The sequence below is a fragment of the Lolium rigidum genome, chromosome 1, assembly GCF_022539505.1.
Source record: "Lolium rigidum isolate FL_2022 chromosome 1, APGP_CSIRO_Lrig_0.1, whole genome shotgun sequence".
NCBI lineage: Eukaryota > Viridiplantae > Streptophyta > Magnoliopsida > Poales > Poaceae > Lolium > Lolium rigidum.
The window spans coordinates 283,930,263-283,957,335 of NC_061508.1; the positions used below are offsets into that span (position 1 = coordinate 283,930,263).

At 47.7% G+C, this 27,073-nt stretch overlaps 2 long non-coding RNA genes across 5 annotated transcripts; both read left to right on the forward strand.

The window, feature by feature from the left end:
- Nucleotides 1-2,667: 2,667 nt before the first annotated feature.
- LOC124695172 lies at nucleotides 2,668-3,974 on the forward strand. Its single transcript, XR_007000539.1, has 3 exons — nucleotides 2,668-2,952; nucleotides 3,033-3,203; nucleotides 3,879-3,974. It is a non-coding gene; the product is annotated as an uncharacterized LOC124695172 (long non-coding RNA).
- A 97-nt stretch (nucleotides 3,975-4,071) lies between these two features.
- LOC124695152 lies at nucleotides 4,072-17,081 on the forward strand. 4 transcript variants are annotated; one of them, XR_007000533.1, is made up of 13 exons: nucleotides 4,072-4,367; nucleotides 4,681-4,802; nucleotides 4,894-5,195; nucleotides 6,613-6,927; nucleotides 10,917-10,985; nucleotides 11,789-11,928; nucleotides 11,977-12,039; nucleotides 12,245-12,403; nucleotides 13,181-13,354; nucleotides 13,617-13,845; nucleotides 14,285-14,359; nucleotides 16,374-16,454; nucleotides 16,916-17,081. It is a non-coding gene; the product is annotated as an uncharacterized LOC124695152 (long non-coding RNA). The 4 variants fall into 4 exon arrangements; XR_007000531.1 differs by having other exon boundaries at nucleotides 11,789-12,039; nucleotides 12,488-13,354; XR_007000530.1 differs by having other exon boundaries at nucleotides 11,789-12,039.
- Nucleotides 17,082-27,073: the final 9,992 nt, after the last annotated feature.

The window sequence follows — 27,073 nt, forward strand, 5'->3', positions numbered from 1 at the left end:
CACGTGGCGGGCGCTGGCGAAGAAGCGGAGCTTGACGTCGGCCCCGGGCACGACGGCGGGGCCGATGGCACGCGTGCGGCACTGCCAGAGCTTGGCGATGACGATGTCGAATCCGGAGCAGTGCTTGCCGCCGGTGAGCTCTGCGTACTGCGACTTGAGCTTGTCGAGGTAGGTGACCGGGAAGTCGAAGGCGATGTACTCCAGGGCCAGCACGGGGAGCTCCGGGAGCGGGCCGGGCTTGATGTCCGGGTCTGGGAAGCTGTGGCGTTCAGGAACTGGGCCGCCCCCGTGCCGTCGGCCACCGCGTGGTTGGTGCGCACGCTGATCACGAAGCCACCGCAGGTGAATGTGGTGACCTGATCGATCAAAAGGTCACAACATTAAAAGTGTGCACGTGCTCGATCGGTAGGCTCTCTGTCAATCTATCTTGCTCATCAGCTCGTGCCGGCTGTTTGTACTAGCATGAATGCCCGAGTTGGGTGCAGCTGCGGGGCGGGTCTCAGTTTCGAAATTCGATGATTTTCTTTTCTCGCGCACCAAAAAAAAAAAGAAACGCTCTACTCCGCCAGTTGTATGGAATCTCGATCTGCGAGCGCTCCACGCCCGGGTCCCTGGCAGAATTATCTCGCCGCCCGATCAGCTCGATCGGTACTCCAAGCGACGGATCGATGCACCGGGACGGAGGGACCACTTTCTCTTGACCCGTTCCGGCTAGCTGCTGCATATGCCAGCCTCGCTCCACCCAAACGATTAATTAAGCTAGGAGTACTCCATTCCTTTCTTTGATCTGAGAAACCAATAGATTCATTCCCTCGCGCGCACGCGCTGTAGTGAAACGTCATCCCGGCCAGCGATATAGTACTCTGCTCTCCTCGATCGATTCTCCAAAGAAAGAAAAAAATTAATACTAGCGGGCAAGAAGCGGGTAGTCTCCTCCAAAAATCAGCACCTTATTACTACTAAGTTCCCTTCTTTTATTCCTCGTACACTAACCAATTAATGCTAATGGCATGCTTACCAAAACCATACGAAGCAGAGAACTTGAACCAGGAACTCACCTGAGGAGGTTGTATCCAAAGCACAACATCAATGCTATCGCGGTTCTTCCTCCGGCGTCGATGGCAGGCCTGGCTCCGATGTGGGCTCGGGAGGACTCGGCCGGCAGCCTCCTTGGTGGGGGCTTGGGATCTCAGGTCAGCAGCCCTGATCTGGTGGTGCGGCAACTCCGGCTCGGCGGTCAGCGGTGTTCGCGGGTGCGGGCTGGCTTCTGCGGCCGTGTGGGCGGCGCGGAGCCGGTGGGTGCTGGCCGTGGCCAGGGGCACCCTCGGTGGTCGCCGGCGCCAGATCTGAAGGTACTAGTCCCTCCTCTCCTCATGGCGTCCAAGCTCCCTGGCCCTGTTTCGGCCGAGCTGCTGGCGGCGGGACTCTGCGACGGGGAGAAATCCCTGACCGGTGGTACCGGTCACGACGACAGCGACGTCCTTGGGCGACGCCTCCCCTGCCGGGGGCGCCGTCGAGGTATAATCCCTCCCCCCTCCTCCTTACTCCCTGGGTGAAAACCTAATCCTGGATTGGACCGCGTTGTCGCTGTAGCGTCACTAACCTTGGTGAAGGCGCGGTCTTGGGGAGTCTGGGTAGGTTGTGTGTGCGGGTGGTGTGCCGGTGCTCTTCTCCAACATGCCCAACTGTTTCGTCTCCAACGCGTTCGAGCTTCGGCTTGCTGTTGCTGTTGTCCCTGCAGAAGCATGGGTCAACGTTACCATACTGGAGCTTCCAGGTCCTCAACTAGCTGCTTAACAAAGACAACTACTAAACTGTAAAAACAATCTTGCTAGCAGGATTTATATGCGTTAATAACCTCCTGTTCTAGATAAAACCTTGAAAGAAGGAACATAAAAATCACTAGAAGTAAGCACATAGTAAGCCTGTGACTCAGCCTGTACACAACGGCAGCGAGGCATCCTGTATGCAACATGTGTACAAATATTCTTCTTGCAAGAAGATACATGAGAAGGGAGAACTCTGCAGATACATCAACAAGCTCAACAACTAACTATAGGAGAAAGGAGAACTCGGGACTGGTTGCTGCATCAGTGAAAAAAAGCTATATTTCTGCACTAACTATATATACTTGCAACATCAACCAACCATGAAACTTTGATATGCCATAGGAACTAGTACGTGTGCATCTCAACTAGATGGAACTTCAAGGTATTGGATGCAAGTTCACGTGTTGTTGTTTGAGTTCGGGCTTTGGCAGCAATAGGCGGGAGATCGAAATTTTAGCGGTACCACGGTGGAGTCGTCCCAGCCAATGAGATCACCATTACCCGCCTCCCATGGATTGACACATAACCAACGATTCCGAACCTTCCAAATGCCACTGATCCGACGGCCGCCAACGAACCTCAGCTCCGGAAAACATAACACGAGCTTTTAACTGTGGGGGAGAAAATGAGGAGACGATTTGAGGAGACATGCGTGCATTGTAATTAGGCAATGACATTACCATCGAGGCGTCCCTAACTTTTATTTAGGCTGCACTTAATGCGATTTGTTGAGATAATCACGCGGACTGATTTCCCCTTCACGCCAAGTCGTCCTCATCTACCATTCCCTCTCTCGCGCATCTCCCGGACCATCACGCCGGCCACCCAACCCCGCTGCTCGCCGGCCGCCACCAGCCCCGCCGCCTCTCCCTGGTCTATCTCCGTCGCCGACCCCGCCGTCCCGCGCCTCCATAGCTTCCGCGAGCGGAACCCTAGCACCCCCATCCGGCCGCCGTCGTGGACGAACCAACCTGGCCTCGATCAGCTCTCCTGCTCCCCGACCTCCCTGCACGGCTGCCCCCACCCTTCTCCGGCGCGGTCCGGCTCCGGCGCTCGTCCAGGAGGAGGACGCCGACCGGTCCCTCCAGATGCGCCCGTCTCCTCCGACAACCGCTCGCCTCTGGTCAGCACTTCCTCCCCCCTTCACCTCACGTCTTCCCTTCCTATCCCGCTGATGCCGCTGCATTTTCTTTTTCTCTGCAGCTCGGGAAAGATGCTGGTGTAGCCTGACGGAGCCGCATCACGCCGGAGAGGCGAGCCATGGCCGACCACCAGAACGCGAGTCACAGACGGGAGATGGCCTTAATTAACCGCCACCAATTTCCACCCTCGGCACGAGCAGCAGCTCCGTTGTCCCCTCCGACACGCACGCTGGTGAGACCTTGCATCCATGTGATCGACGCAGGACGCTGCACCGGCCCTGGGTTGGGTGTATGTAGGGGGAAAAGCGATCTTTCACTGTTACGCGATTGCATACACCGGTATTTGGTTCACAAGGTGTTCTTGGTTTGCTCTAGGATTGCTGCGGCTACTTCATTAGCTGGGTTCGAGGCTAGCCTGCACTTGTAATTGAAATTTCAGAACTTGGAGCGCCCATGAGGCGTTGGTACCTGTTTAAGGCAGCAGCTATAAGTAGTTTGTTCTCATAGATAGAAGGGAAGCAATTCTTGCTTATTTTGATATATGTAACCGCTTGGTGTTATAGCTCACATGGTCAGAAGTGTAAGTTGATTACTTGCCAAGGTTCTGGTTTGATGCAAGTTATTCGGGTGTATAACTTGTAGGTTAGGGTTCAATCATCCTCGAAAATGTTTGATCAGATATATATGTACCAACCTTCTGTAATTTGATCGTGCTTGAAAAGTTATATAATGGTTGAAAAGATTTGTCATATTTGTAGCCTCATAAATAATAAACCATGTGACAGTGCTTGGAGATTTTTTTTTGTACTTTAGGATATGAACCAGATATGTTTGTTTATGAAAACTCGAGAACCTAAATTCTTATATCTATCTTGTTAATTCCAACTATCTCGCTTTATTCACACAGTGACACACGTGGAGAATTGCAGACCAAGGCGGCGGTGGGTTTAGGAACGCAGACTAGTTCCACTTGGACAACGCTAGGGACAAGAACGACTACGGCTCATAATAAGGTACCTTCCGCTGCCTTCTCCGAATGTAATTAACTAGTTCCTTTCCATGTTTCTAGCTAACTTGAACCTTGTAATTCTGCCGTTAGCGGTGAGAAGATACTTGTAGGAGGAGCTATAGCTACTGTTGTTGCACCTGTACTTCAAGGATGGAGTAGTTCTTGGCCTGGTTGTTGTGCTACATCCCAAGTCGTATTGGCGTGGCGACAACATCCAGCGCAGCTATTTCCATTGCCGATGACCAGTGATGCCGTTACATGCCCTGCTTCTTGGGCCATCCCGCAGCATGTACTGGCAGCCGAGAGCCACCCCTGCCCCTGCCTAGCTGCAGGACAACCCTAGTTTGCTGCTGCCTGGCTTCATCGACGTGGTTGTGCCATTGGAAGGTATAAGTGCTTTTCTCCTAGGTGTGTTTCAACTCCTGTTCTGTTGTTGATCAAGTGATGTTATTGCTGGTTTGTAACTCTGCAGCTTGATATTTTTTCTTGATGCGGTTTGAGCTCATAGATGCACTGGAAAAACATTTTCAAAATGGAAAAAGCATTTTGCTCATTTCCATTTTGCTCATGTGATAATGCTTGGAGATTTTTTTTTTTTTGCTTTAGGATATGAACCAGATATGTTTGTTTATGGAAACTCGAGAACCACAATTGTTATATCTATCTTGTTAATTCCAACTATCTCGCTTTATTCACGCAGTGACACACGTGGAGATGCACTGGATCTGTACGAGAACATGCAGACCAAGGCGGAGGCGGGTTTAGGAATGCCGACTAGCTCCACTTGGACAACGCTGGGGACAAGAACGACTACGGCTCATAGTAAGCTACCTTCCGCTGCCTTCTCCGAATGTAATTTACTAGTTCCTTTCCACGTTTCTAGCTAACTTGAAACTTGTAATTCTGCCATTAGCCGTGAGAAGATACTGGCACGAGGAGCTGCGGCTACGGCTACGGCTGTTGCACCTGTACTTCGAGGAAGGAGTAGTGCTTGGCCAGGTTGTTGTGCTACATCGCAAGTGGTATTGGTGTGGTGACAACGTCCAGCGGAGCTATTTCCATTGCCGATGACCAGCGATGCCGCCACGTGCCTGCTTCTCGGGCCATCCCGCAGCATGTACTGGCAGCCGAGAGCCACGCCTGCCCCTGCCTTGCTGCAGGACAACCATAGTTTGCTGCTGCCTGGCTTCATCGACGTGGTTCTGCCATGGGAAGGTATAAATCCTTTTCTCCTAGTTGTGTTTCAACTCTTGTTCTGTTGTTAATCAAGTTATGTTATTGATGGTTTGTAACTCTGCAACTTGATATTTTTTCTTGAAGCGGATTGAGCTTATAGATATGTCATATGTGTTCTGTTACTCTGTTAGTAGCTTGCTTGGTAGCAGGAATATATACCTTATGAAATGGTTTTCAAAATGGAACAGATTTTGCTCGTCTCCTAATGGAGATGTGACTAGTTTGTGCTTCCGTTGATGGGTGGTTTTAATTTTTTAGGTTAGTACTATGAGATGCCATTTTTTAATTGTGTGAAAGGCTTGTACAAATACCATTTTGTGGTGGTGAAAGCCTGAAAGGCATATGAATTTTGTTGGTGTGGGTTTCTTCTTTAGAAGAAATTTGATTCCGAGATTGAAGGACCTGGATCTGAGTATTTGTCCTTTCTGTTATAGGCCACTATGTTTTTGCTTATGCCAGTGTTGTATAATTTTGCAAGAAAGGTACAGTCAATGTGTAAGTGACAAGTTTTTTGCTTCTGTATATAGATTTAAGAGTTAGGAACTTAATCAGTACAACTTATCACTTCAGTTTGGATAAGCAGCTGTTTGTGCCAGCATTGTATAATTAGCTAGAAAGCTATATTTGTTCTTCACACATGGTGTTAAGTGAATTAAGAATCATGACAGAAAATTACTACTGTTACGCCATCACTGACACCAAGTTCCACCCCGCCCCTGGCACGAGCAGCAGCTCCATCGTCCCCTCATACACGCACGCTGATGAGACCTTGCATCTCTGTGACGAAGGACGCTGCACCGGCCCTCGGTGTATGTAGGGGAAAAAAGTGATCTTCACTCTTACGCGATTGCATACACCGGTGTTTGGTTTACAAGGTGCTCTAGGTTTGCTAGAGCTACTTAGTTAGCCGGATTCGAGGCTAGCTTGCACTCGTATTTGAAATTTCAGAACTGGGAGCCCCCATGAGGCGTTGGTACCTGTTTAAGACAGCACCCATAAGTAGTTTGTTCTCCTAGATATATTGGAAGCGCTCCTTGCTTATTTTGATGTATGTAACCGCTTGGTGTTTTAGCTTAGATGGTCAGAAGTGTAAGTTGATTACTTGCCGAGGTTCTGGTTTGATGCAAGTTATTCGGATATATAACTTGTAGGTAAGGGTTTAATCATGCTCGAAAATGTTTTATTAGATATATAGCGGTTTTCTTTAATTTGATCATGCTTGAAAAGTTATATCATTGTTGAAAAGATTTCATATTTGTAGCCTCATAAATCATGTGATAATCTTTGGAGATTTTTACTTTAGGATATGATCCAGATATGGTTGTTTTCAAAACCCGAGAACCTTAATTCTTCAATCTATCTTCTTAATTCTAAATATCTCGCTTTATGCACGCAGTGACACACGTGGAGATGCACCTGTACTTGGAGGAAGGAGGATTGCTTGGCCCGATTGTTGTGCTACAGCGCAAGGGTTATTGGTGTGGCGACAATGTCCAGCGCATCTATTGCCAGTGCCGATAACCAGCGATGCCGCCACATGCATGCCCTGCTTCTTAGGCCTTCCCGCAGCATGGACCGGCAACCAAGAGCCACCCTTGCCCCTGCGTAGCTGCAGGACCTGCAACCAAGAGCCACCCTTGCCCTTGCCTAGCTGCAGACAACCCTAGTTTGCTGCTGCCTGGCTTCATCGACGTGGTTCTGCCATTGGAAGGTATAAATCCTTGTCTCCTAGGTCTGTTTCAACTCTTGTTCTTTTAATCAAAGTGAGGTTATTGGTGGTTTGTAACTCTGCAGCTTGAGATTTTTCCTTTGATGTGGATTGAGCTTATGGATATGTGTTCTCTTACTCTGTTAGTAGCTTGCTTGGCAGCAGAAATATAATTATCTTATGAAATGTGTTTTCAAAATGGAGCAGATTTTGCTCATTTCCTAAGGGAGATGACAAGTTTGTGCTTCCATTGAAGGGCGGTTTAATCTTCCTAAGGGAGATGTCATTTTTTTTAATCGGGTGAAAGGCTTGTACAAATACCCATTTTCTGGTGGTGAAAGACTACAAAGCACCGATACAGTGATACGAATACGGGGACACGGCAGTTTCTAGAAACAGCAATACCGTGATACGGCAAGTATACATATAAAAATTAATAAAATGGCTTGTGATAAAGATAAAGAACATGGAATGCTGATCAAAATACTGCCGTATTCACTGCCTCCATGCTGATAAAAATTAATAAGCTGGCTTTAATAAAGATAAAGAATATTTTTCAAATCCTCAATGACCAAATGGTCATCTCATCAAATTCCTCTATCATTATACTGTGCCCCATTCAGTGATACTTGCAAAATACATCGATGGTGTCCCTGGCCGCCAGGGTTAGTAGTGGGCTTCCACTTGGCTTCCCATGTCCCTGCCCTTTTCGACGACGTCCCCGGCGGCATTTGTCGGCATTTCTTTTATTTCTTTTTTAAACGGAAAAGATGATACTCATGGGATATGTGTATCGCCTGCGTATCGGGGGTATTGGAGTATCGGTGGAGTATAATACGTGGACATGCCGGAGTTTGAAGTATCGGTGCTCCGTAGGTTAAAGGCATATGAATATTGTTGGTGTGGGTTTCTTCTTTATAAGGAACTAGAAAAATTGCCCGTGCGTTGCAACGGGAAAAGAAAAAAACTACGTCGCAAAAGTTAAGTGACCTTCATGAAATTTAACTTCAAAGCGTATCATTTGAAGTTCTTGGAGATTCTTCCCGCTTGTCTCATATGATCAATATGATCAATGTGATTCTTCTCCCTTTCCGATGACTTCCCACCATCTCATCGATCTTATGTAGTTCCGCACCTCACTTTCTCTCTTCTTTCCTCCTTTCCGCATGGCTCCTCACTATGTCAATAATACATTATGTACTTGTCCATCTTAATACTCGATGTCTGCACCGAATGTGTGTTGTAGTTTTTGTCGGCAATTTTAGAGCTTAACATTAAAAATAAATTAATGAGATGAAATAGGTTAGGACTCAGGAGCATGTGTCAATGCAAATATTTTTAACCGTTAGATCCTTGCTTCCAGTATTTATCAAACCATATTTTTATGATTATGAAAATAGAAGGATCACCAGAGTTACAATAACCAATTTGTATTAACTTTACATAAAATAACCATAGGGAAAAAAATCATATAGGCAAGTATATTTGAATAAAGAAATGTAATACTTTTGTCTGTAAATAGATGTCTTAGATTTGTTAAAATTTAAATATATGTAGACAGTATTTAATAGATATAAATTTAGACATAGAACTGTCCATCTACATCGGGCAGAACCCATAACACCTCGTATGTGCAGTACTTTGTTATATTTATGGTACTTCTTTCGTGCATAAAAGAATGTTAAAGATTTATCTAAATTCAAGTGAATCTCTGCACACAAAAAAATTCTAGATACATCAATTTAAATTGACTTGTGAGTTCTTTTATGGACAAAGCTAGGAATAGCTAACATGATATGTGAGTGTGACTTCAATACTCTGTCCGATCTCTTTTAACTGATTTGGATTTACTACTACCTTATACTAAATTTTAGTCAATTAAAAAGGACCGAAAGGAGTATGTTACTCTATCTTGTCTGCATCGCATAACCCGCTTTAAATATTGTGAAGAATTAGTAAAACAAGCAAAGCACGAAGCAGTTTTGTAGAGGCAAATTTGTGTACAGCCAGGGGTACCGAGATCGATCAAGAATATGTGAGTAGGGACATCGAGTTTGACTTCTCCATCCAACAACTTATCCCCAAATATTCGTCTTCCCCACATTAGGCTACAGCACGGCACAAGCAGAGCTCTTGAAGGAGGCCGTCATGTACGCACTGCTAATCTGCATCTCCCGTCATCAACAGCTCGAAGGCAGCCATCCCCACCGGCTGGAGGATTTGGACAGCGGCCACCATCCTCTGCTTCTCTAGTTTCTCTGCTCCGCTCTCGGCCTCTCGCTCGCACAGCCGTCAAGCCTGCTCGCCTCTTTTCCTCAACCAACCATCTCGTATGCAAAGCACCATCCTCTAATCCATGCAGACAACAGATTTCATTGTTGGATTCACCTTGCTGATATTCCAGGTGAATTCAAAGTATATAAACTGGTGGTACTCATTGTGAAGGAACGATGTGGGACTATTCAACCCAATTCCATTGCGTGCTTTGTGAAATATCTTCCCGTGCGTGTGGATGAGAAACGATGGAAAGAAGGCACAGCCCAAGATTTTGTGTAGGCCCGCTTCGATGCTTAACGTGTGCACGAGAAATTAGTAGGAAGGAGGCCCATCCCAGAATTTTTCTCCTGGCCCGCTTCGGTAAAGCTGGTAGCGGTACCCAATCGAGTAGACGCAGGGAACACGGACCGGAACAAAACAGACTGAAATGTTTAGTTGACTAATCGGTGGCACTACTTGTAATTTCTATTAAAAAGTAAGGATAAATCTAAAACGGACGAAAATTTTGGGGAGAAACCTTACTTCCTTTATTAGTAGGTATAGATTTGATTCCGAGATAGAAGTAGGACCTGAATGTGAGTACTTTTTTTTTATATATGCCACTATCTTTTTGTTTATGCCAGGGTTGTATAATTTGGAAAGAAAGCTACAGTCAGTGCGCAACAGACAAGTTCTCTGCTTCTTTATATAGTTTAACTAGAATTAGAAACTTAATCAGTACTACTTCTCACTTCAGTTTGGATATGCAGCTGTTTGTGCCAGTATTGTATAATTAGCTAGAAAGCTATATTATTTCCACGACGGAAAATTACTAGTGCTACGCCGTCTTTTGAAACTTAGAATTTGTGCCATTTTATACACTCAGTTTTTGCTTACTCATCTTAAATTTGATATTTTTAATCAGTTTGGAATCCATATTTTCATATCATATACTTTAAGTAATTAAGTTTACGGTTAATTCTCCCGAGTGCGTACATTTTCTTGCCATACTTGTAAGGTTCAGAAGCATATATAAGATCATTTCAAAATTTTACATCGATCTGTGCGTGTAGCATTTTGTATGTACTTCGTTCGCAACCTGAGGGATGCAGATAGTGCTGTACTGTCTTTTGAAACATGGAATTATCCATGTGTGGTTCTAGTTTTATCATGTACTGGTGCTCTTCTGTCTTCCATCTAAAGCAATGGAAATCATTGTTTAGGCATCTTTTCTCTTTGTTCACTGGAACTAGTCCCCTGAAACTTCTATACTGGTTGGAAGGTCTCCAGCAAAATACATAAGTGGGGTGCGCAGAAAATTATTGCTCTTATCCAAGTCACTTATAACATGTATAGGGAGATGATTTCTTCGTGCCATGAAGGATGGATCTTCAAACTTCTGGTTTAGGGATTGTTTTCTCATTTTTGATCTATTCATAGCATGTTTTCTCTTATTTATGTATTCAATATTGATTGAACAAAGAAAACGCACTGTTAATATTAGTCCATAATTATACTACTTATTTACGCTCAAAGCATGTTTTCTCTTATTTATGTATTCAATATTGATTGAACCAAAATATCTTACTGTTAATATATGGGCAATATGTACACTCACTGTATGTTTTCTCTTATTTATGTCAGTAATGTCTACATTTAGACATGTAGTATTGAGTTAATGACAACTTGATGAGGGCCAACAAAGAATCATTCTTATCTGTTGATCGTGTATGCAGATTATGTCCCGGGAGTTCTGCTCATGACGACTTGATGAGTATATAACTTGCAAGTTTCTTACAAACCAGGTAGAGTTTATTGTTCCAGTATAGAAATCGCAAGTTTCCTATTTGATTAGCCTTTGGTTGAAAGGCTACATATGGTTGATTTGATATTGCTTACATATACACAGTTCTTTGATGCTTGGCATCTTTTGGTTAAGTTGTGGTACCTGATGTAAATGTAATGTGCATTACTGATTCTGGGTAATGGTGATGTGAAAAGACCAGTCCCGACTCATGGTTACTTTGTTTATCTTGCATTTGCTGATCTATGTACTGAAGTAAAGCTACAGGTGCTGCAAGGTGCTGACACATATAACACCAAAGAAGATTAAATCTTACGCCGTATCATTGTTGTAGCTTTTCTGTAATGACCACACTCAGTTGTTGTCCTTGCTTCGTTATTTCTGGATCTTATTAGCTTACCTGCTATAGGCTCATTCAGCTGTCAGCATGTATAATCCATTGTTTCTCATTCTTTGCTTTTTTATTTACTGTGTATATTACTCTGGCTAATATCAGTTTGTGTGTATTTACTTGTCCTATTTTTATTTTTATTTTGCTTTTTCATTAAATACAACAAACATGCTTGTTTTACATTCATCATATGTGCCGTTGTTGGAGGTTGTCGCTTCATGAAAAGTTGTTTAGTTCTTCTTCTTGTTTCAGATGCTTTTTATTTTTACTACATTGGCATGGATCCATTTGATGTAGAAATGTTGAAGATTGTTAGTGAAACATATAAGTATGATTTCTATCTAATTGCGATAGCGTGTTTGGAGATCCGTCCAGAGACAGTTTTGAGATTAACACATTTCTATACTATGCAGCCCAATGAAATTTATCGTCTTGAGCTCCATGGTTTTGGCGTAGGTGCTGGTTGCAAGAGCTGATTATGTTTTCCCACTATCCCATCTGTCCATTTGACAAAATTAAAACTACAGGCGAGAAGATCTCTACTAGGCAGCAAGTGAGCGTCTAATATATAGCAACATCTTACATGATGTGGGCCATTAAGATTATTATTTGGTGGGCTGGTCCCACAAGAGGCGATGTGTCCTTTGCATTGGCGGACAATAAGGTAAAGTCTTGTGTCTGACATATTCCATGTGTGCTTTAGGTTTGAAATACATGATCAAATTTTCTGGTCTCGGTGTTTGATCATACTTAAATATATGTTTGACATGGTTTTGTGTTTATTACTTTTATTGATTACATCTTTTGTAAATGTTGCCACTTTCAAATTCCTTGATGCCCTCAATTTACTTGATTTGTATACATGTCAGGTCCTAGAAGCCTGGGTGGTGTGGCTGAATCCATAAACTTGTTCCTCCAGGTGCGCCGCCTCGGTAACAAGGAGGTCGACCAACTGCGGCTCCTCTCCTCTGTTGCCGGGGGCGGCGCGCTGCTGGTGCTGCTTATTGACCCCTTTGCCTCCACCGCCGGTGAGCATGATGGCGCATCCTTCCTTGACCTTGCGTCTGTTTCTTTCTTTTTGATGTTACACTGTTGTTTTATGTTTGCGTCAGCTGTGATGGCGACGATGCGCAGTGGGTTTTTCAGGAGAGAAACTTCAACCACTCACGACGCATGGACAAAGAACGGCTACAAGTCGTAGATGAATGTTGCTGCCTATTCTAAAAAAAACACTTCAACTTTGTAGGCTGGTAGTTGAATGGCTAATCATTGCTCAGATTCATAGTTTTAAATAGCCAGCTATAGGATATGACCTGTGAAAAAAGGCTATAGCCGCATCTTGCTCGAAAGGCTATAGCTATAGCCGGCTATTTATAACTATTAGGTCACAGTCATCTATCTTTAAAAGAGATTGTGCTTGAAAATTTCTTGGCAATGATTATGTTTCTGAGATACATGCTATTAGAGGCAGGGTGAAATTAAACATGCTAGCCAAACAACGTGTAGCCCTTCACTTGGAATCATATGCATGCCAGAAGCAACACACCATTATAATTGACAAGTTGACCGGTTCCAAGTCGCAGAAATTGTAGTTATTGTTTTCTTTTTCAAAGGGGAGTCATGGCAGGCTTGATTTAGTGAGTATTATGTTCTAATTATTATCTTCATTTGTGATAATGATCACATAATTTTTACTTAAATGACATGGTTTCTTGTGCATTTTTTTATTGATAATACCTTTTGTACATGCTGCCATTTTCAATTTCCTTGATGTCCTAAATTTACTTGATTTGTATAACTGGCAGATCCTAGAAGCTTGGGTGGTCTGGTTGCATGCTTGCCGCGGCTTCCTGCACCTCGCCGCGTGGTTGTAGGCCTTTGGCTTCGACTACTGCAGGCCTCCCCGCCGTGTGATCGTAGTGAGTTCACCGTGTCGCAACCGTTGCAGTGGTGGCTTCTTCTTTGTGTCCACAGTTAAGGTGAGGTTCCGCTTCTCCCCTTCTGTTGTCTAAGTTCTCTGTCATTTCAGCGGTTTGATGTGGCATTTGAAAGTTAAAAACAAGTTATAGATTGGTGAATGAGTCCATTCATGGAACCGCGGGTATGTTGTGTTGCCGTGATCAAATGCATGGCACAATAGTTTCAAACATTGTTGTTTCCCCTCTCGTCTGTTGTTACATGTCGCTTAAACATGTCCTTTGACAATTCTGGAAATAATATATCATCCTTGTCTTGTTTCAGGTACCATCTAATTATTGTTATGGATTTTGGTACCACATGCGTGCGCCCTGACTCCCACGCCTGCATCGCGCTCACTGGGTCCCAGATGACATCCTCGACACAATGATATGGCCACTACTGGGTCGCAACGTCTTTAACACCATGCAGCAGGTGTTGCCTCAAGGCTGGTGGACAAGCATGTGTCAACTGCTTCGAGAGCTTCACCCGGCTCCTCCATATCATGCTGCAGGTGTGCCTCAATTTCGGTCAAGGAAAAATATACTAGCGCCCTATTGTGCCGCATTAGTTGAACTCCTGTAAAATAGTACCCAAAAATGAAATGGCAGTCGAGATGTATCTCGTGCTTCAGTTAGGGTTTCAACAGTCTACTGGGGTTGCAGATTACATAGTTATCTTTAAAAAAATTATATATTGGCAGTCTTAAATGAATTTTTTGTGTGCAATTGAAACAAGCCCTAAAACCTACATCAGAAGGTGCACAATACATAGTTATTTGATTGTTTAAAAAAATTATATATTGGTAGTCTTACAAGGAATTGTTTGGGTGCAATTGAAACAAGTGGTAAAACCTACAATGAGGCATCTTCGGACAGCATATGTGTGCTGAGCTTCGTATGCCTGCTGTTATAAATGAGAACTAATTTTGACTTTTTTTTCCTGGTTTGCAGAATGGGTTGAGATGATTCTACGTAGGTATAACTATTTATACACAGACACACAAGCTGAGAAACGCCAATGGTCAGGTTAGTGCTTAAGCATCGATTTGGAACAACCTGTCTGGCATTTCCAAATCTTTTTACGTGAGATTTTTTTTCTTTGTTGGTTAAGCATAATCACGGTATACTTTAACCATGTCAATGTTAATCCTTTTGAATAGGATGTTTTTTCCATGATATGTTGTTAACTTAAGAAAAGAAGATGACATTGAGTTTTGATTGTTTCACCTCTTTCTCCTACCTTGTGAGCCTATGCTACTTTACTGTTGGTACTGTTGTACCCTTCTGATCTTATTTAGTGGGTGTTGATTCTGCTACAGCCTGGGCTATCATACTCTTGTTGATACTTATAAAGTTTGGCTGATGGGTATCCTTAGTTCATGAGAACGCTGCATCAGCAGTGTTACCCACATGTGGCTTTATTTTGAGATGCCAAGTGGCTTTTTTCTCGGTTGGCCTATTTGTTGAATGTTGGCTTGAATGGGTGAGTGGTTACACACTGAGCCTACGGAAGCTGCGGAAGGTTGACTTTCAACCTCTCCTTGATCGCATTGCGAGCAGGCTTGCGTGCTGGAAGGCCAAGTTGCTGTCAGCAGCGGGCAGGCTAGTCTTGCTTAATGCTGTCCTGTCTGCCCTGTCCGTTTACTGGATCTCAGTGCATGCAATGCCGGTCTGGGTTCGGAAGGAGATTGAACGCATTAGGCGCGCTTGGCTTTGGCGTGGGGAGAAGACTTGCCATGGCGAACACTGCAAGGTCGCCTGGAGCCGGATCTGCCGCCCCCGGGAGCTCGGAGGCCTTGGCATTGTCGAGCTCGGCCGCTTTGGCATAGCGCTTCGTCTCAAATGGCTTTGGATGGAGCGAACGGCGCCGGACAAGCCCTGGGTTGGCATGCCCGTGCCCTATTCCCTCTCTGACCGTCAGCTGTTCGCAACGGCATCTTCTGTCACCATTGGCGATGGTACCACTGCGAGGTTCTGGTTCGATAGTTGGATGGAGGGCCGGGCGCTGTTCTCGGCTTTCTCAGACCTCTTCCTTGTCTCCCGCCGTAAGAACCGCTCTGTCTCTGAGGCTGTGCACGAGCAGCGCTGGGTTGCTGAGCTGCTGCCGGCGTTTTTTGAGCCTTTGGCTTGCCGTGGCTGAGCTACACCTTGTCCTGGGCGTTGTGGATGCCTTCATGTGGGGTTGCTCCGAATCCGGCACCTACACGGCTTCCTCCGCTTATAGGATGCAGTTCCTGAGATCCACGCGCTTGCCGCTCCTGCCTACTATCTGGCAAGCCTGGGCGCCGGCCAAGTGTAGGCTGCTGGCCTGGCTCTTCGTCCAAAACCGGGTCCTCACGGCGGACCGCCTCATGGCAAGGTGCTGGCCGAACTCCTATTTCTGCCCTTTGTGTATGCGCAACTTGGAGACGGCGGATCACCTTCTGGTGGAGTGCCCTTGGTCCACGGCCTTGTGGTTCAGGGTAGCGGACAAGTTTGGTATTGCTACGCTGCGACCGGATGCTTGGAGCCTCCCTGCGGCGTCGCTCCCGTCTTGGCTTGCATCGATCTCCGCCTTGGAGGGTGCCCCAGCCAAAACAGCCAAGTCCCTAGCCCTGCTAGTGATCTGGGCAATTTGGCGCGAACGAAATGCACGCATCTTCCAGGGCTTGCACCGATCCCCAGACACGGCCGCGCGGGAGGTGCTTGACGAGGCGGCTTCTTGGGCCCTAGCTGGGTGCCGACACATCCGATGCCGCGAGTAGTCCCGTGTGTGTTCCCGTAGGGCTTTGTCCTACAGTGTTCCATGTAAACTCGAGCTCCTTGTAGCTCTCTTCTTCTATCAATACAAAAGCGCAGCCCTCCTGCGTTGTTTTAAAAAAAGTGTTTTGGATAGAAAGATGTGTCTTTCTAGTGGGCTTCTTTGGTTTAGTGGACTTAATCAATATCAACCTTGAATGAAATTTGATTTGATGTAGGCTAAACCTATTGCTTGAGTTCTTATTTAATTTGAGGGTTTTTGTTATTTGCTATCTCTTGCCTGACTTGGAAGTTTCTCCAGACCTGGACTGTGTATGTAGACTGAAGGAATCACAAAGCTCCAGGGTTGTGATAGTTGCAGCCACGACACACTATTTTGCAGGTAATTACTTAATGGCATAATGTGGACTTATATTTGTATATAATGAGCTCTTAGACCTGGGAGCTGCTTTGATCTCTGTTTTGTTATGTCTTCAGTAGCTATGTACTAAAACCTGAGAACTAGCTACCTGTCTATTCTAGTTGTGGCTGCTGCTGCTGCGACTGCTGCATGTACCTAATAGCTAGCTACCTGTTTACTTGCACACTTGTTGCTTTGACATGGTAAAAAAGCCATTTCCTTTGGGAAAAGAAAGTCATTCCAGAGATTATTGTCAAAGTTTCCATCCCATCTCTCATTGCATGCACACGTGTCGCTTTGTATCTGAGCAGCAGATCTTGTCTACTTTGATGTGGTCTTTTGCGAACTTGCTCTATAGCGAAACGGTTCTATCTACGCAATCGATGTTAGTGTCAGTGATAACCAAACATGTTGATTATAATGTCTTTTTATGTGATTTGCAGGTTCCGTTGCTTGGTCTGGTGCATCACGGGAGGGTCTTGACGCTGCCTGGTGTTGAGCAGGATGTCGTGGCCTGGTCTACCGCGTACTCCATTGCTGACTTGCTGCTTCTTTGGCCTGCCGTGACCTGGCATGCTCTGTTGTTTTCTGCATCTTGGCTGGCCGTGGCCTGTGAAATGCTCACGTTTAGATATTCATCAGCAACCTGAACAATCTTGTTTCAACAATCAGGACTTGTAGTATTTACCTCCTTTCCACATTTTGTAATCTGCCCTTAATTTGCCATGTTTAGTTAAGCAGTGTTTAGTTAAGCAGTTACATGCCACAAGTGTTGTGCTCTTTGCACCTTTATTGTCAAATATTTGCTGTGTGACCGAGATGTCCAACAAACAGTCACTACGGGGAAGACGCCGTGGGCCGACGGCCCCGCACCGTCGGCACAGGTAAGTACACCGTCGGCACCGTCTCTGCCGACGGTGACCGTCGGCGTACCGGCGTCGGCACAGATGGCGTCGGGGTTCGCGCGGGCACCGTCGGCGCAGCACGACACCGTCGGCACAGGCGTACGCCGACGGCTGGACGGTGGCCGTCGGCCTGCCCATCGTCGGCACACTCGTCTCGCCGTCACGCCGGCTGCCGTCAACGTGCCCACTTGTGCCGACGGTTTCACCGTCGGCACAGTTTTCATTTTTTTTCCCGTAACCGGCGGGAAATCGTTCTGATTTGATCCGGAAAAACGCGCGCTGGGCAGCAGCTGTGCCGACGGTGTCACCGTCGGCACGCACCCTGCCATTTGGCACAGCTATGGGCTCGTGCCGACGGTGACACCGTCGGCACAACTGCTGCCCAGCTTTTTTTTATTTCCCTGATTTTGCTCCATTTGCACAGACAATTGCATATAAAATAGCAAGTATCATATACGAATTGCACACATATAGCTCACATCACAGATATAGCACAAATATGGCACCAAATCCCAAATTTAGTACAAATATAGCACACAAGCAATACGGTACATATAGTCATCCTACATAGATCATTCTACACATATAGCATGTGTCATGTAGCTAGTACAATGTATGGTGGTGCACCACCCGAGTGACGATCTAGCTACAGTGACGATCTAGCTCCGAGTCGGTGAAGTGAGGCCGCCGTATCTCGACGGTGCTCGGGGAGGTAGAACCACGACGAGAGCCACCGGAACCGTAAAAATGCCGAGGTTCGGCGTAAGCACCAGGAGAATGGCGACCGGGGTGCATCGGCGTACCACAAGGAGTGTCGTTCCCGGATTCTCCCAATCCCTACATGTTGGAGGGAGTTAGCAACTTAGCCATGTCACACCAAGTTAGCAACTTAGCCAAGTTAGCAACTTACCGGGTCAACCGACGCCGACGCTTGTACATGATATAGAACTCCTCCTTGGACGGGAACACCGGCGTCGGCCCCGGATGAGGTGGCTCGGGAGTGGTTCCTCTCGCACTCCGGGTCATCATGAACCGAGTGAAACTCGCAAGAAACGGGAGAGATAGCTCAGATTCAAACATGGGGACTTATGATGTTTTGCAACCATAGAGATTGAAACTTACCGCCATCCGGTTGCTCGTCCACCGGACATAGGCATCTTTCACAAGGTCATGCTCCTTAATCTTCTCGAGATACTCCTCGTAAGCTACCGCATAGGCCTCCTCGAGCTGAGTCTACAATTTCGAAATAATGCGTCTCATCAACATAGCCATTCGAGAACAAGAGTCAAAACAGAGGATGAAAGTGTGGATGACTTACATCAACCTGTACCCGAGAACGGCATGTAGTCCGCGAGGAGGTAGCGTAGCTGCCGGAGGGGAGGGTAGCCTTGATCTGCGTGAAGTTCCTCTGAGGCTTGAAACCCCCAGCAAGGCAGGCAGGACGTCCATGCGGCTGGCCGGACCCCGCCAGCATCATCGCCACCTCGTCGACCGGCTCGGTCATAGGGTCCTCCACCTCTGGATGGAGCTTGGCGTACTCCTCGCAAGTATCTTTCCTTGTTCTCTTTGGCCTTGCCGTAGTACATCTCGGGCGCGGGCCGAGGCTCGTTCGGACGGGGCGTCACCAGCCTTCATGTGCGTCCACGCTTCCATCTCACCAAGTTCCCTCCCGAGCTTCTTCCCCTGCATCACAAAACAAATGTTATGCATATCATCGAAAATCAAAAAAATGCAGCTTGTTCCATTTTTATATGTACTCGTACGCTCCCGATAGCGATCGGTGCCGCTGCTCCCCGCAGTGTGTGTTCCCCGAGAACCACGGTTGGCCTTGTTCCGGCCGCTCACGGCCTTGAAATCGGGGTTTTCGCCGACCCAATTCTTGACCAACTCCATGAAGGCGGCCCTCTTATTATTATCAGCCCAATGTGGTACAACCTGCAAAATCAAAACTCATTTGAAGAACAAACAATATAGTTGCAAGTTAGCCGCGGTACATAGAATCGCATTGACAATTACTTACCGACATGAAGTCATCTATCGTCATAGCCGGGGCGAGTCCCCGCACAATCTCAGGCTTTGTGTACCTTACGCCCTGCTCAGCATAGAAGTGGCCGATGCACGTGATCCTCTGGTTGTACCACTGCTGCCGTGTCAACTTCCGACACATGTTACGGAGCACCACGTCCGCCCTATCCTTATGCTCAGCCGCCACCCTATAATTGCGCTGCAATCAAGCATAACGAAAAGTGTGAGAGGCATGAGTTATCACGGTGGGGTTATCAACTACATATGAACGAAACCCAAAGAGTATGCATTACGTACCCAAAACTTCTTGATCACGGCGTCGGCGGCGGAAGTAAAGCCAGGGTAAGGCGCTATCTCATAGTCTTCCCAAGTGTAGGCTAGCTTGGACTCGCCCCCAAGGACCGGAGTGTACATCCCCGGCCAGTACTTCCTAATAGCAGCTCCAATCAGACTCCCTGGCACGCGGACATTCTTCCCCGTGTATGTGAAATTCCTGCACAATTATCAAACATTAGAAAATGCTAAGTGTCATAACGAAAATGAAATCACCTTACTACTTACTCTATCTTTCCCGGGACAAGGAGCCACTTCTCATCCTCCGTAGCAGGTTCCTTACTCTCATCGGGAACCCGCGCTTCCCCACGAATCCGCAACTTCTTCGGAGCCATCTCCGTCGAAGCCTCCTCGTCCCTAGACTCCTCCTCCTCCTCCCTAGTGTCCTCCTCCTCCTCCCTAGTGTCCTCCTCCTCGTCCATAGACCGTGAAGCCACCGAGCCGAGCGCGAGGGAATGTCAGCCTAGAAGGAGCTATGCATTCCCCCTCGTCCCTCCAGGCCTCGTCCCTCCCCTCGTCCTCCAGCCCTCGTCCCTCCCCCTCGTCCTCCCCGTCCTCCGTCTGCGTCTTCGTAACGCCGGGTGGGAATAATGGGTCTTGCACTCCGTCCGGAAGCACCCGGCCCCGGCTTCCGCCGATGCATCCGATCAAGCAAGGAGCTCGATGATGCCTTCCGTCCGCTCATATTGGGCAATTACTCGCATAAGAAAAAAGAGAAAATAATTAATAAGCATGTTGAAAATTAATAAGCATAATGACAAATATAGGTACTAAGCATAATGAAAAATGTAGGTATTAAGCATAATGACAAATGTATGTATTAAGCATAATGATAATGTAGGTACTAAGCATAATGACAAATGTATGTATTAAGCATAATGATAATGTAGGTACTAAGCATAAAAGACCCTCACCATTCATCACCACTCTCATCTCTAGGCATTGGGTTCTCAGCCTCACTATCAAAATCAGTATCATATGAGTATTCATGGTCGGCATTGGGTTCCGGTTGAGTCTCGACAATGTTGTCTTTGCTCGCATGGCGCTTGGTGAGCATAGCTATGTCCTTCAGGTCCACCACGGTCTCACCACGCATTTGTACATCGTTGTGGAGATCCCGAAGACCTATGTCTATTTGAAGAGCCCCGAACTCGCTCTTCCTCTTGATAGAAAATTCCCTCATATGTTACCGGGTCAATGTTGTTGTAATCGTCCTCGGAGGGGATGGGTAGCTTACCATGTGGCGATACCCGGAACACGACTTCCCAGCCCATGAGTTCCTCATTCCGACATGGGTAGGACAAATAATAAACTTGCTTGGTTTGGTGAGCCACAACATAGACGTCGGATCCGTCGTAGGTGGTTGTAGGCCTAACTTCAACTAAACCAATGGAAGGGGTGCTTCTCATTCCACCGTGTGGGTCAAACCAGTGGCATTTGAACACAAAGAGCTTGAGTTCTATGTTTGCGTTGTTGAACGTCAACTCGTATACCTTTTGTAACCTTCCATAGTAATCAAGATCATCGGCTCCGCGGGTGTAGACCCCGTATTTATTGTTTTTGCATTAGGCCGGTTCTTCCGGTGAAACTCCGTATGGAAGCGATACCCATTTACATCATACTTCTCATGCGTATGGACTCTACGGTTAAAACCCCGGGAAACGCATCTCAACTCATCCGTCATCTCAACGTTGGGATCAGCTCCCTACAAGTTCAGCTCAGATTATTTTGTGCATTAGTTACGTGTAATAAGACAAGTCACAGATTGCAAAGTAAGAGGAACATTTGAGAAATTACTTTTTCATGGAACCAGCTTCACGAAGCTTTTATTTAAGGGCGGGGCACCCTCTTTCGTAAGAGTGTACCACCGCGTGGGAGTGGGACCATTTCTTCCCGACCACATTTCATCATGGAATTGGCTGAAAGGAGAAAATACGTATTAGACCAAAACCAAGTTACTCGGTTGCAAAGTAATTGGTTCATCATTTTACCTCATGAAATCGACCACTTCCTCCATGTTCATAAGCACGTAAAGCATTATGCAATCCTTCTCTTCCGGCGAAATGTTCTCCACTTTTGAGGCACCGGCCTTGCCACCGGGATATTTGAAGAGCAAGAGCTTTGGGTCACGGTTGGGCTCATCGGAATTGTACCGAGCGACCGGGTTATGCTTAGTGGGCACATCATTGGCATAGTACATTGTCGTGGCGTCTGCCATCTCATGGAGGAGAGTTGCCTCAGCCTATGCATGCTTCAATCTTATTTTTGTTTCCACATTTGTACCGAATATATTTGAACTCCCTCTCAATACAAAACCGCCAACGATATCGCACCGGTCCCCCAAGAGTGCCTCGTTGGCGAGATGCACGATGAGATGTAACATCGGAGTGAAGAAGCCCTGGGGGGAATATCATCTCTAACTTGCATAGCATGTCCGGCACTTGCCGCCGCAGCCTTCTCAATCACCTCGGTACATATCCGCTTAGCACGGACCGTGCGGAAAAATGGCTCACCTCCGCAAGCACTCGCCGTACATGATCGGGGAGATACCCTCGAAGCATCACCGGCATCAGCCGCTCAATCCATATATGATAGTCGTGACTCTTGAGCCCGTTTATTTTTCCCGTAGCAAGATTGACTCCCTTACTCATATTCGAACAATAACCATCGTGGAACATCACGTCATATTTGAGCCACGTAAATGCCTCCTTCTTGTCGGCGCTATCAAGACAAGTACTTTGGCATGCGGCTTTAACCAACCTTTTCGATTGCCCTCGGGAGGCCGCATGTGTAGAGCCACCCCGTCACATATCTCCTCAATATCGACTCTAGCTGAAACATTATCCCTTGACTTGCCCGGTATGTTGCGACGAGGTGTTAAGGAATGCCTCCCCACAATTCTTTTCGGTGTGCATCATATCGATATTATGGGGAAGTTCAAGGTCCTTGTAATACTCGAGCTCTGTTATGCCCTGCTATGTGAGTCCAGCTTGTGCGTTTTACCATATCCCTCAAATTGGTGGCCGGGTTCCTTACTAGGCCGGAGAGCACGTAGCTCAAGCATCAGCAGTTGCACCATTGAACTTTGGTATTTCTTTATGTTCAAGCACAACTACGCCTTTCGTGAAGTTTTTCTTGTCAGATCTGAACCGATGCCCTGGACCGAGGAACTTGCGGTGTTTGTCAAAGGCAACATATTTGTGTCCAGCTTTTAGGTGCCTGAATTCTAGTTCGTGCCTGCACACTCGGGCATGGAAACTTACCAGCCTGTACTATGCCCACGTAATAGGGCGTACCCGGTAGGTCATGCATCGAATAGTGGAACCAAACTTTCATGATGAAGTTTCTCTTTGAAGCTCGGTCGTATGTCAATGTACCGTGATGCCACGAGTGGTGCAAATCATCCACAAGTGGTTGCATTAAGACACTCAATTTCTTCCCTGGATATTCAGGCCCTGGAAGGATCATCGACAAGAATATGTTCTTCCTTTGCATTACGACTCCGGGAGGGAGATTGAGCGGAATAACAAACACGGGCCAGCGAGCTGTACGCGGTAGTCGACATACCATATGGGTTGAATCCATCGGTTGCTATCGCAATTCTAACATTCCGAGCCTCACTTGCCTCATTTGGGTGCTTTTCATCGAAGCGCTTCCATGATTGACCATCGATGGATGTACCATGGGTACCCGTTTCTTCTCGTCTTGCAATCTTATCCCGGTCTTATGCCATGTCATCTCGCTTGCGGTCTCCTCGAACATGTAAAGCCGCTGGATTCTTTTGATGAATGGGAGATAACGAAGAATCTTTATGGCTACTTTTGTCCGCCTCTTCCGACCATTGCCTACATCTACCTCATGATACCTAGAGTGACCACACTTGGCACAAGTACTTGTCATCCGCATAGTCTTTCCAAAACAAAAGGCAAAGTTTTGGACAGACATCATATGTTACATAATCCATTTTCAATGCTTTCAAGATTTTCTGCGTTTCGTACATGGTCTTGGGCAAGCAATGACCTTCAGTGCAACATGTTACCTACTGTGCTCGCAGTCTTTTCAAAGGATGCTCGAGTACTCTCAAACATGCACTTGTCGGCTAGCAACTGCGTGATGCCATCAAGTTGAGACATTTTTGCACCTGGGTATAGAGGCCTCCTAGCTGAGGCCATCAAATCGGTCTTCCATTTCCATTCATCTGTCACTTGAGTCGAACTAACACGGCCACTGTACATCCACTCATTATCAGCCATCCTGCTTTATTGCGTGACAAACAACAAATAGTAGCATGAAATTGAATGCATCATATTTTTATTTTTCTACCGGCGAAAACGCGTGCATCAACCTACATCTCTACTAGGTGGGCTCCTAGCAGCCTCGGACCCGTAGTTGGGTACGTTCTCCACGCTGCCGGGTGCGAGACGAATTTCGGCAGCACCTCCCGCTGCTCTCCCGATACACGTCTCGGCAAAAAGCCGAGAGGATGTGCATCCGGAGAACAACAGGGAGGCGCTCGACGAAATCCTGTCTCGCACCCGAGCAGTAACATGGAGAACGTACCCAACTACGGGTCCGGCGACTGTCCCGTAAATGCCACAAGCGTTACGGTTCAAAATATGCTGACCACTAATGCATATTTATCCGCGTAACGCTTGCGGACGGGAATTGACACCTAGGTTACGCGACTTGACGGAGAAATGAAATCTAGTGACATAAAAAATGCGAAGGGGGAGTCGGCAATTCAGCTCACCCTCGGCTGTAGAGGAAGTAGTCGAACAACCGGCGATGTCGACGGCCGTAGAGATGCGCCGCAAGATCCGGGGTCGTCACGCGGGGTGCTCACTACGGGACCTAGTTAAAATAATAAAAATTTGTCAATGCAAATTCATCGCTAAATAGATTTCATTTTCAATTTCAATTAGCATTTCAATTTCAATTTCATTTTGCATTTCAATTTTATTTTCAATTAGCATTTCAATTTCATTTTCATTTTCAATTAGCATTTCAATTTCAATTTCATTTAGCATTTCAATTTTTATTTTCAATTAGCATTTCAATATCTTTTTCAACTAGCATTTCAATTTCAATTTCATTTTCAATTTCATTTTCCATTTCAATTTTCCCTAACTATTAACTACTCAATAACTAACTAACTACCAAATAGACACAAAAATAAAAATAAAAAGAAGAAAAATTACCTTCAATTACCGGGGCGAGGCGGGCAGGGGCAGCGGAGGCGAGGGGGGCCGGGGCGAGGCGGCGCTGCAGGCGCGGCGGAGGCGAGGGGGGTCGGGGCGGGGCGGCTGCAGGCGCGGCGGGGCTGCTGCCGACGCGGCGGAGGTGAGGGCGGCCGGCGCGCCGGCGGGTGGTGGCGGAGGAAGAGGGCGGCCGGGCGTTGGCCGGGCGTCGGCGGGTGGTGGCGGAGGCGAGGGGGTCGGGGCGGGGCGGCTGCGGGCGCGGCTTGGCGGCTGCCGACGCGGCGGAGGCGAGGGCGGCCGGGCCTCGGCGGGTGGTGGCGGAGGAAGAGGGCGGGCGAGGGTGGCCGGCGCGTCGGCGGGTGGTGGCGGAGGCGAGGGCGGCCGGGCGTGGCGGCGGGTGGTGGCGGAGGCGAGGGCGGCCGGGCGTGGCGGCGGGTGGCGGCCGGGAGAGACGGCGGCGGCGCGGGGGTGGGGGTGTGACTGAGGGCGGGCCGGGGGTGGGGGTGTGGATGAGGTGGTCGGGCCGCGCGCGCCGATCCGATTATGTCCACCCACCTGTGCCGACGGTGAGTTTGTGCCGACGGTGACATGTGGAAACAAGTACCATCCCATATGATCCCAAGGTTCTCTCCGGTTCACCTCCGAGGGAGTTCCCCCCTATACATGCGGAATCCGCCTAAGTGTAGGAACCCCATGTCCGAGAAGCCGGGCACACCCGGAGGGGTAGCATTGGATATAGAACCATCTCAAATCACTTTTGTGCATGCCATGTGGACACACACAACTTTTGGGGCCATTCCCTAGGTCCGATGCTCGATTTCCGACGAAACCCTAGTTCCGTTGACCGCGTCGTCTACCCCTTTGATCGCATCCCATCGGGGGTCCCCGGTGGGCGTATGCCTACGTTTGAGCTTGCTTAGGTCATAGGTACATGTGGAAACAAGTACCATCCCATATGATCCCAAGGTTCTCTCCGGTTCACCTCCGAGGAGTTCCCCCTATACATGCAGAATCTGCCTAAGTGTAGGAACCCCATGTCCGAGAAGCCGGGCACACCCGGAGGGGGTAGCATTGGATATAGAACCATCTCAAATCACTTTTGTGCATGCCATGTGGACACACACAACTTTTGGGGCCATTCCCTAGGTCCGATGCTCGATTTCTGACGAAACCCTAGTTCTGTTGACCACGTCGTCTACCCCTTTGATCGCATCCCATCGGGGGTCCCCGGTGGGCGTATGCCTACGTTTGAGCTTGCTTAGGTCATAGGTACATGTGGAAACAAGTACCATCCCCTATGATCCCAAGGTTCTCTCCGGTTCACCTCCGAGGGAGTTCCCCCCTATACATGCAGAATCTCTCCTGCCCTTTTTTTCCCGCCCACCCTTTTCCCGCCGCTTCTCTCCCGCCCTTTTTTCCCGCCCACCCTTTCCCGCTCCTTCTCTCCCGCCCTTTTTTCCCGCCCACCCTTTCCCGCTCGCTTCTCTCCCGCCCTTTTTTCCCGCCCACCCTTTCCCGCCCATTCTCTCCCGCCATGTTTTCCCGCCGTTTCAGCCCCTCGTCGGCCTATATATAGCCATGGCTTCTCCACTAACAGCACCAGCAACATTTCTCCCTTCATCACTTCTCTCATCCAATAGAACCACAAAATCCTCTGAGCTGAGCTGCCGCCGAGATGGCTCCTCGTCGCCGTAGCAACACGGGCTTCATCGGCGTTCGCCCGCGGCCTCGCGGGACATTTCGCGGCTGAAATCACCGCCGGTGGTACGCGTGTGTGGCTCGGCACCTTCTACACGAAGGAGGCTGCTGCCCGCGCATACGACGTTGCGGCTTGGAGGTTTGTCCGGCCGCGCCACGAAATGAACTTCCCGGAGGTCAGGTCTCTGACGGAAGCTCAGAGTCTCTCTACTGAGCCACTACTTCGCTCACAGGGTGAAGCGCGGCGGTACAGGGCTGGCCAGCGGCGGATTGATACCACCGAGGCGGACGAGCAGTTCATGGCACGGTGGCGCAGAGACCAGCCCGGAGACGTCGAGGCAACGCGCGCATTCCGGAAGGAGAAGCGGACGTACGGGAGAGAGAGGAGGGCGGGAAAGCGGCAGAGGAAGGCCGAGGTTGAAGCGAGTACGCCAAAGGAGAG